The sequence below is a fragment of the Branchiostoma lanceolatum genome, chromosome 1 (genome assembly GCF_035083965.1).
Source record: "Branchiostoma lanceolatum isolate klBraLanc5 chromosome 1, klBraLanc5.hap2, whole genome shotgun sequence".
Taxonomy (NCBI): domain Eukaryota; kingdom Metazoa; phylum Chordata; class Leptocardii; order Amphioxiformes; family Branchiostomatidae; genus Branchiostoma; species Branchiostoma lanceolatum.
Window position 1 is genome coordinate 17,256,961 of NC_089722.1, and position 9,181 is coordinate 17,266,141.

General features: G+C 40.3%; 1 long non-coding RNA gene across 1 annotated transcript; it reads right to left on the reverse strand.

Moving 5' to 3' along the window:
• Positions 1-5,366: 5,366 nt before the first annotated feature.
• LOC136427956 (uncharacterized) lies at positions 5,367-8,949 on the reverse strand. The gene is made up of 3 exons (XR_010754546.1): positions 8,772-8,949; positions 7,214-7,373; positions 5,367-6,756 (listed from the first exon to the last, which is right to left on the reverse strand). It is a non-coding gene; the product is annotated as an uncharacterized lncRNA (long non-coding RNA).
• Between the last annotated feature and the right edge of the window lie 232 nt (positions 8,950-9,181).

A 9,181-nucleotide genomic window follows, 5' to 3' on the forward strand; every position in this document is an offset into this window, starting at 1 on the left:
TCCATGTACGCATCCGTCAGGATCTGTGGCATTTCCGTACAGTGTACGGCTCCGTATTCGTCGAAAATACCTTACTTTCGGATTCTTCCGGAAATATTCCATATCCCAGTGCGCATTTAGTCGGATCCGTTAGGTTGGATCTGCCTGTATCCGTCAGTATCCGCCAAAAATACAGAAAAATTCCTGTTCGTATCCGTCAGGATCGGTGGCATTTCCGTGCAGTGTACGGCTCCGTATTCGTCGAAAATACCTTACTTTCGGATTCTTTCGGAAATATTCCATATACCGGTGCGGAAATAGTCGGATACCTTACACGAATCCGCCCGTATCCGTCAGTATTCGTCAGTATCCGACAAAAATACAGAAAAATACCGGTACGTATACGCCGGGAAACGAGGCCATTTCGTGCAGTGTTATTACGAGGATACTATTGTCAAAAGGCAATTATCATATACCAAACTTATTAATCTTTAATCTTCGACACCCTGGAGCATTCATTGCAAATCTGTCATCCCGGTGTTCAACTCTTTCTAACTTGCACAACAGTGTTGAGAACTTACAGATGTCTGTCTATATCAGAAATTTCCTACAATAGGAGCACCCTGTCATGTAATTGCAAAGTTACAAAAGTGGTCAAAAGTTTTAAAAGTTTTATTTGTAAATCATCTAACATGATGTTTATTTATCAATATTGACACTAATCTACATATGACACAAACCTCAAGTGGTCAATATTGAGTAATAATGACCGATGGTTATAGTATGACTTAAAAGTGTTTTCATTGGTCAACATAAACTGGCATTATGATTATGAATAATTCAATTTATCAACACATCAACTTGAAATTGATAATGATGTAGATAAAACTAGATAACCTACAAGAAAGGTCGAAAACCCGAACTTCTACTGCAACGCTTAAGGTATGATCCATTGAAATACAGAAAAGTGCCACACTATTATGACAGACGGTTCCACCGTGGTTTCAAACATTAGTTTTTCAATGATCACCCCAAATCAAAGTTTTTGGCACGACAATTGTATTAGATACAAAGTATGACAAACATCATACATTATTGATAACTTCTAACTATAATATTGTACTAATCTAACATCACATAATATAGAAACCCTCTTTGCTGACATGTAAAACCAAGATCAGGTGTGTGTATGGGCCCTATAGTTTTGTCCTACTACATTGCGTCGGCTGACTTCGAAACAACAATAGGGTCCCCACAAGGTGATAGCCTCTCTCCAGTACTGTTCACCTGTTACCTAGCATCTGCACTATCCACAATAAGGAGACACTCCACAAGATCCAACCCACCAGTATCATCTCTTGGCATGCCATTGGGAATGGAATATGCGGACGATGTCGACTTTATCGACGAGGAAAGAGATGTACTGGAAAGACTGCTACCGGTAGCTGCTTACAATCTGAAAGACTTAAATCCATTCATTAACTAGAGTTCCACGACCTCATACCTTCGCCAAATGATTTTAACCTATATGGCTGACGTATTAGGAGTGTTTCTCATCAATTACAAATCATACCAGTTGATCGTCTTCACTCAAATAACAGAAGTTGTCCAAAGTATGAGCTTAAAAAGGTTATGCAAACATATGTAATCAATTATGCAAATCAGGTCCTTATCAGCATAATTTGATTCAACGATGTTCACATTCACATAACTTCCAAATGCCAGAAGTATGAAATTGCCATCATTTACCTGTATGGAATTCTAGTAGTTTCTCATTAATTATGCAAATTAGGCCTACAATTGCATATTTTCTATCTATCAACATTCCTCTCTTCCTCAGTTACAAATGTCACATATTTGAATAGTCATATCATGGAACACAGCATTTTTTTAAATTGTCTCATTAATTATGCAAATTAGAATCTGATTTGCATGATTATCGTCCAATCATACAAAGTATCACCTAAGCTAACTACATACCAAAAATCATGAACATCCATCAAGCCCATATTGAGTTATAGTATTTTCTCATTTATTTTGCAAATGAGGTCCTCATTTGCATAGTTGATATCTGTTAATATTTCTCTCTTCCTCAGTTACATATGTCACATGTTTGAGTGTCCTATCATGGAATTTGGCCGCTGTATAAACTTTCCTCATTAATTATGCAAATTACATGCTTATTCGCATAATAAGTATCTAATCATGTACATCATCACTCAAGTTATCTTCTTACCAAAAATCATGACTATCCATCAAGCCCTTCTTGAGTTATTCCCTTTCAAAATCTGAGGCAAAACCTGCTCCTGCAGTTCCAAAAAAGCCGCTAGGGGGCCAAAACCTATACCACTTACTCTCTGTCCAAAGACCTATCTACCACTCAAAAAGCAGGACCATAGCATGTCCAGAACACGAGATATCAAAACAGGAAGTTCCGCTGCAGTACCGTAACAAGCCGCTAGGGCACCCAAAATCTAATCATTTCCATGTCTCATCAAGACCTACCCACCTACCAAGTATCAAAACAATCCATCCAAGCCTTCTTGAGTTATGCCGTTGGTTACAAACACACACACACACACACACACACACACACACACAAACACATTAACGCTACCCTCTGCATAACCTTCTCAGCGAAGGTAATCAAGTTGTACAGCCTGAAATTTCATCTAGCATCAACTCGATTCGCGCCATTCAATAAATTATTAGTTCAAACGTTGAAACAGAAACCTTGTTATCATTTTAACTTGCTTATGCATCTACCTTATATACTTATAGATACTTACTTACAGAAATTAGACAACTAGAAAGTCTACAAACCATGAAAAGAGCAAGTCTTGGCGTACCCTGAGTTCCAGACTGTTTATCGGGCCTTTTAGCCGGTTCTCTTTAGCCGGTACCTTGCAGTCAGTTCTCTCGGTGGCACAGAGACCCCAGCCCGCCGAACCCTAACTAGCGCACCGGGGGAGTTCTAGCCGGGGAGTTGACCGGCCCTATCTACAGTAGTAAAAGGGGCGCGGTTCACTCCCACGGGCTCAACTCCCCGGAGCGTTGATTAAGACCGGGCGGGCAGACTGTTCTCTGGCCACCGTAGGAAATCGCTAGCGACCCGGTACTAGTCTGGCGCCCAGGGAAGTCTTGGCGGTGATTTGATATTCTTCAGCTGTCGATCAAAAAATCTCTTCCTTCCTCAGTTCCTGGTTCTGGTTAGTTTCGGGAGGTCAAGGGGTAAAGGTCAGTTTCACCACTTTTATCAGGGTCACATTTCTAAACCAGTCCCCGCACGGGCAGTCACAAGTTGCGGGAACGAAAAGTATGATATAAAAGACAACAAAGCACACAAAACATGAAAAGAAAGAAAAGTATAGTCATGAGCATGTGTGTATGTCTTGACACACACTTTTATTTTTTCGTACCCGCGAACAGCCCGGCCGGGCCCCGGTTTGTAATGATGCGAACCTCATTAAGGCCATGTTGATTTGATTATATGGATGACATCCTCTGGGAACCCCAAAACTGATGCGAGCGTGCGAATAAAAAAAGTTTGACCTAAGAAAAAATGTGCCTTCATTATGAAATCTACGTGGTCAGGAAGGATGAACACGAAACTAAACACACATGTATGTTATACCGAAATATAGGTTCTTCATTTTTGTTCTTTAATTTAAAACTTATTCTTTTACTTTGGAAATGGGAAATCACGTTGGCATTCTACAACATTTCTTGTCTGTTGACTCTTTATGCAATCATAAATGACTTGGCCACCAATTCTTTCCTGTGTCAAATCAATGATGTTTTATCAACGTCCTTGGTCAAATGTACTGTATGTATGTATGTATGTATGAAAGTTGTTCATCGAGTTTCTAATTTGTATGGAACAAAAGTACATAGGTTTTATTCATGTTCATTTTATACTAAGATGTGTGCTCTTCCATTTCATTTCAAAGCAGTTAACTGACATATCGACAGACTACTAACTGTAGAACTTTAAATACAATGGACCTTGATATCATCGGCGGTACAAAACTGAATAGAAACCATAAATCTGCCTGGGGATTATCTCATTTGTTTTCCCGCTTCCCAAAACAAATCGATATAGAAATAGCCTAATCCCCGATTTTACGCATATTTAACAAATACGGACAGCCCAGCGCTTTGAGTTGAGTTAGCATTACTGTGTTATTATAGCAATGTTTGTCAGGCACTGTTGATAATGGTAATTCGTTCAATATCCCTTGTATAAGTATCCCGCTTCCGACTTTTCTTTATGGGGCGTATTTGTGCGCAATGTTGATTGTCCTATCTGTAACGTGTTGATTTTATTTGTTTATGCCACACCATCTTAATTTGATGCATGACGTCCGCGCGCGCATTGATTTTTGCTTGTTCTCAAAAAACAAAAAAAACACCTCCTCCAAAGCTCCATGGCACTCCGGAACTTGCCGACTCATATTGACGCAAAAGGCCAGCATTGTGCCGGCTTGTCGTAGAACTCGTTATGTACTACCATAAAATACGTCAGCATCAAAGTTCACAAGTAAACTGGGGACGTACATGTAATTGTGGATTGGCATGCCATCGCCGTTGGCGATTGGAATGTTACGTTTGCGAAGTTGTAGCGGCGGCCAGCGAGTATCGTCCAGACAATTTCAAAGACGTCCTAATCCAGAGTGGCTCTCACACGTTTCTTTTGCAACGATGAGAGAAACGGGAGATTAGGCATTTATGTAGAGGTCTCACAGCGAGATTTGTAAGTGTGAACTATGGAATTCTTAATATGGAGTTCAATGCCATGTATGTTGAAACTGCCCTTATGAGTATTCTCATCAGTCATATATCATCCACAGTCCTTTGAGCCAAATGCCTTCTAATAGTGTACTTCTTTGATCGTTCTTGTCAATATATCAAACATCGATCAGATCAGCTAAGATGTCTGCTAAGATGAACCAGACAACCTACATGTACCTCCTACACATAAAGACTTGTTGCTTGTTTGATACACTGTGTTCTGTGGTTCCATTCGCAATACCAGCTTTGTAGTCCTGTGGTTTTTGCATTTGCATTTTTTTGGCTGGATTTTCTTTTTTTTCACCCGCGCGCATTGATTTTGGGGTCTCCAGAGGACGTCATCCGTAAAATTAAGATGGTGTGGTCTTATTATGATATGTGAATTTTTAAACATATAAGTACGTAATTCAACTTCCTTTACTAGCGCTGCCATGTACTTGGAGATTGTACATTCAATCAATAAACAAATGTTATTATTATAATCTATTCGTCCTTCTCTAATATCCCAGTCGAGCAAAACAAAGATTCGAACAATTGGCATGTGCGTTCAAAAAAGCAACATTTTTATTGCTAAGAACTTGATACCCTATGCGCCGACTTATAAACCGACATACTAGTAAATACCATAACACTGCCTTTCCACTGGATATGGTGACCGTTGAATGAGTGACCAGAATTGAATTTTGTTATACAATCCAATATGTAAAAATATGATTTGACAGACAGACGGCAACCAACACACATAACGTGAAAAATACATTTTTACCTTCACCAGGAAGGTAGTTTTTTTTTAAGGGGGATTTCTTTTTTTAAATACCATCCACATATGTAGAAGTATGATTTAAAGGGTCAGTCAGCAATTATATTGCTACCAATCACAAAACGTGAATAAAATACATTTTTACCTTCACCAGGAACTGAGGTAGATTTGTTTTTTGAAGGTAGATTTCGTTTTTTGAAAGCAATCCATTATGAAAAAGTATAATTCAAAAGTTCAGTCGGCAATTATATTTCAACGAACACACAAAACGTCAAAAATACATTTTTACCTTCGCCAGGAAGGTAGATATGTGTTTTTAAGGGGAGTTTCTTTTTTGAGTGCGATCCATTCTGTAAAAGTATAATTTGAACGTTCAGTCGGCAATTATATTACAACCAACACACAAAAAGTGAAAAATAAATTCTATCTTCGCCAGGAAGGTAGATCTTTTTATACAAATGTAAAAGTATGATTTTAAAACATGAAAAATACATTTTTACCTTCACCATGAAGGTTATGTTTTCGGTACTGTTCGTGTTTGGTTTGTTTGTATGTCTGTCTGTCTTCTGTCTGTCTGTGATAAACATAAGAATCTGAATTGGTCCTTATGATTTTCGCTACGTGAATAGAATCTGGAAAAGGAAGCTCAAGTGCGATAATGCGGCTTTCTAAGGTACTGCAGCAAAACTTCCGGTTTTTGTATCTCGTGTTCTGAACATGCCATGGTCGTGATGTTTATGTTGTAGACTATGAATTCGTAATGAGAATGAGATTTCAAGTGGTCTCTCAGTGGTTGCTCAATGGTCGCCGCCTTAGTGGAAAGTGGAAACAACTACATTTAACACGTCATATACAATTTGTCGGCCCTGTGGTTGAAGACGTTATTATATAAGCTGGCCAGCCAGCAAATGCATTTCTTGTAGAGAAAACTGCATTTTATCTTATATGTAGCATCTGTGGTGTCTCTGGTGCCATACACTACTAAGTTTGAACATTTTTCTTTGTTTTAAAAATCTAAAATCTTAAAAATTTAAGATTTTGAAAATGTTGTGCCCAGTGTGTCTCTCGGTACGGGACGGTTTAGATGGGCAGGGTGTAGCACCAGCACCCCCGGCGGCCGTCCCCGCGGTCGTTCCGGTCACCGAGCCGGTGGAAGATCCCGATGACGAACAGGTATCGAGAGTAGCCACCACGGCACATCAGCATGCAGCACCGCTGACCACGGCCTGAAATAGAAACAGAAGGTGAGGTAACGTAACAAATTTGTTTGATGATCAAAAAAGAACTTGAAAGAAAACTACAAGCAGATCAAGGTTTCAGAATCAATGTGTGTGTGTGCATGTGTGTGTGTTTGTGTGTGTGTGTGTGTGTGTGTGTGTGATTGTGTGTGTGTGATTGTGTGTGTGTGTGTTGGGTGTGTGTGTGTGTGTGTGTGTGTGTGTTGGGTGTGTGTGTGTGGTGTTCGAAAAATTCGCAATTTCAGACAAAACATTGGCGCCGGCTGGTACCGACTTGCGCCAATTCCTTTCGCAATTTGGCGCAATTAGGCGCAATTAGGCACAGCACACCAAGATCATGCATGATGAACTGGGAAGTAAATGATGAAGAGACCGTTCCAAAAATGAAATAATCTTCAATTTGAAAAAAATCAGCATAGGCGTAGCATGGCGACCGCTTTCTTACATTTTCGCCCCCGGTGAGATTTGTAGTTCCGCTTGCTCAGTGCGGGGATGTCCTCCCCTTGGCCTCCCTCTGACGAGAGCTTGTTCACCGGGCCGGCTGCTTCTAGGCTATCGTCTTCCACCGGGCCGGCTGCTTCCAGGCTACCGTCCTCCACCGGCCCCTGGAAAAATAATGACACAGTTTGTTATTTCATCTCTTTTTCCACAGGCTATGTTTTTAATGGTTTCTTATTCGTAATAGGTCAGGGCTTTCCTTGATACTTGAGCATCTTATTTAATTAGATCGTTAGATGAAAGTTTTACACAGACGAAGCCACTTAATTGCACCTCGGATAAACGCACCTTCAATTTAATTGCACCGAATCCCAACATCCAAAACCGGTTCTCATTCACTGCATTGTTAGTGACTCCGCGTATCTGCACCGCGCATGGTCACCAATGCCGGATAACTGCACCAATTTTTTTCATAAATCCTCGACAAGTTAAATGAAAAGGCGCGCTAAAATCGACAAACGCGGTACAAATGAGCCGATACCTGCCGGTGTAAAGGCGCAATACTGCCAATATGTTTAAAACTTTTTTTAGTAACAAAAGAAGGCGGTCTCCATTGACAGTTACGTTGATAGGAATCGTATGGGAGGTCCCGGGCGGGTCACCCGTAATCAGTAACCAAGTTTTAGTTTCAATTCATAGTTTCATGGTGGTACATGATTTACGTAAATCGACAACTGCACTCTACGTAATGTAACACAGAAACTGTTATCCCATGAGTGGCATGACGATGTTTCAGAATGCCTCCCCTGTAACATTACGTGCGCTGTAATGCGGTAAATCGCATGGAAAAATGAAAGAATGCAAAATCAAAACAGGTTCGTAGTCATTTCTTTATTGTCAGCAAAGGGTCAATAAATAAAGTTAATAACTGAATAATTTCGTCTGTTTTCTTTGTGCTAGTGTTTCTAACTAACAATACACCCCTTGCCCATGGTGGTGTGGTCCAGCTGGGCATTTCGCATAATCGCACCAGCCGGATGATTGCACAAAAACCCGCTGACAAATGGGTGGTGCAGTTAAGCGGATTCTGTACATAGAAGCACGAAAGCTGAAAAAAATAACAAGTATCGATATATCAAAGCCATGAAAACCCAGAAGATATGGCTCACGTTCGACGGTTTGGAAACAACAATTGCAATTATGGTAAGAATGGTAGAAAACTACAAGTTAGAAGGAAGTTTCTTTAGCGAAAACCACCTTACATAAATACTGTACATGTAACATCTACTAACATAATTCCACCAGGGTGCATAATTCCGCCAATCTGAAAAGATACGTCTAAACAGATCTTCAACCCGACGTCCCCTAGTATAATGCACTCATGTATACAAATGTATCTAAACTGTACATACCCGAGGGTGCTGCACTAGAGATTTCTCAAACACACAGATTTATGTAACCCGTCGGATTAATGTTAATGGAGGTTACAGTATTGTGCCATACAGGCAGCAATAACTGTACAAATACCACATATAACGAGGATAAGATTTAAAGATTTAACTCACAAGTAGGTATCCGGATGCTTCGGTGTCAGGTTCGAATCCGTTCCCCTCTCCTATGGAGAAACATGAATATGTTTATTTTGCGGCCCGTAACAGGTCTGCGACGCGCCGACTATATAAAGCATAAGGATAGAGCACAAAAGAAACTGTTTCTAACGACAATGGTCGGTCAAGTCCTTGGTCTACTAGTAACACATCTCATTCAGTGCACTATAGACAGTATAGTAGTCTGTATAACGCAAACTTCCGCTGTTCGGGGCGTATATTTTGGCCGCTACCCGCGAATGGTTGACCGGTTACGGGCCGGCCACTATAAGCACTATTCAATATGAGGCTAGCACTATAGGAATTAGCTAAAAACGAAATCACGCGTGCGATGTATCTCGACTGCGTTACTTCCTGGCATAAATCCG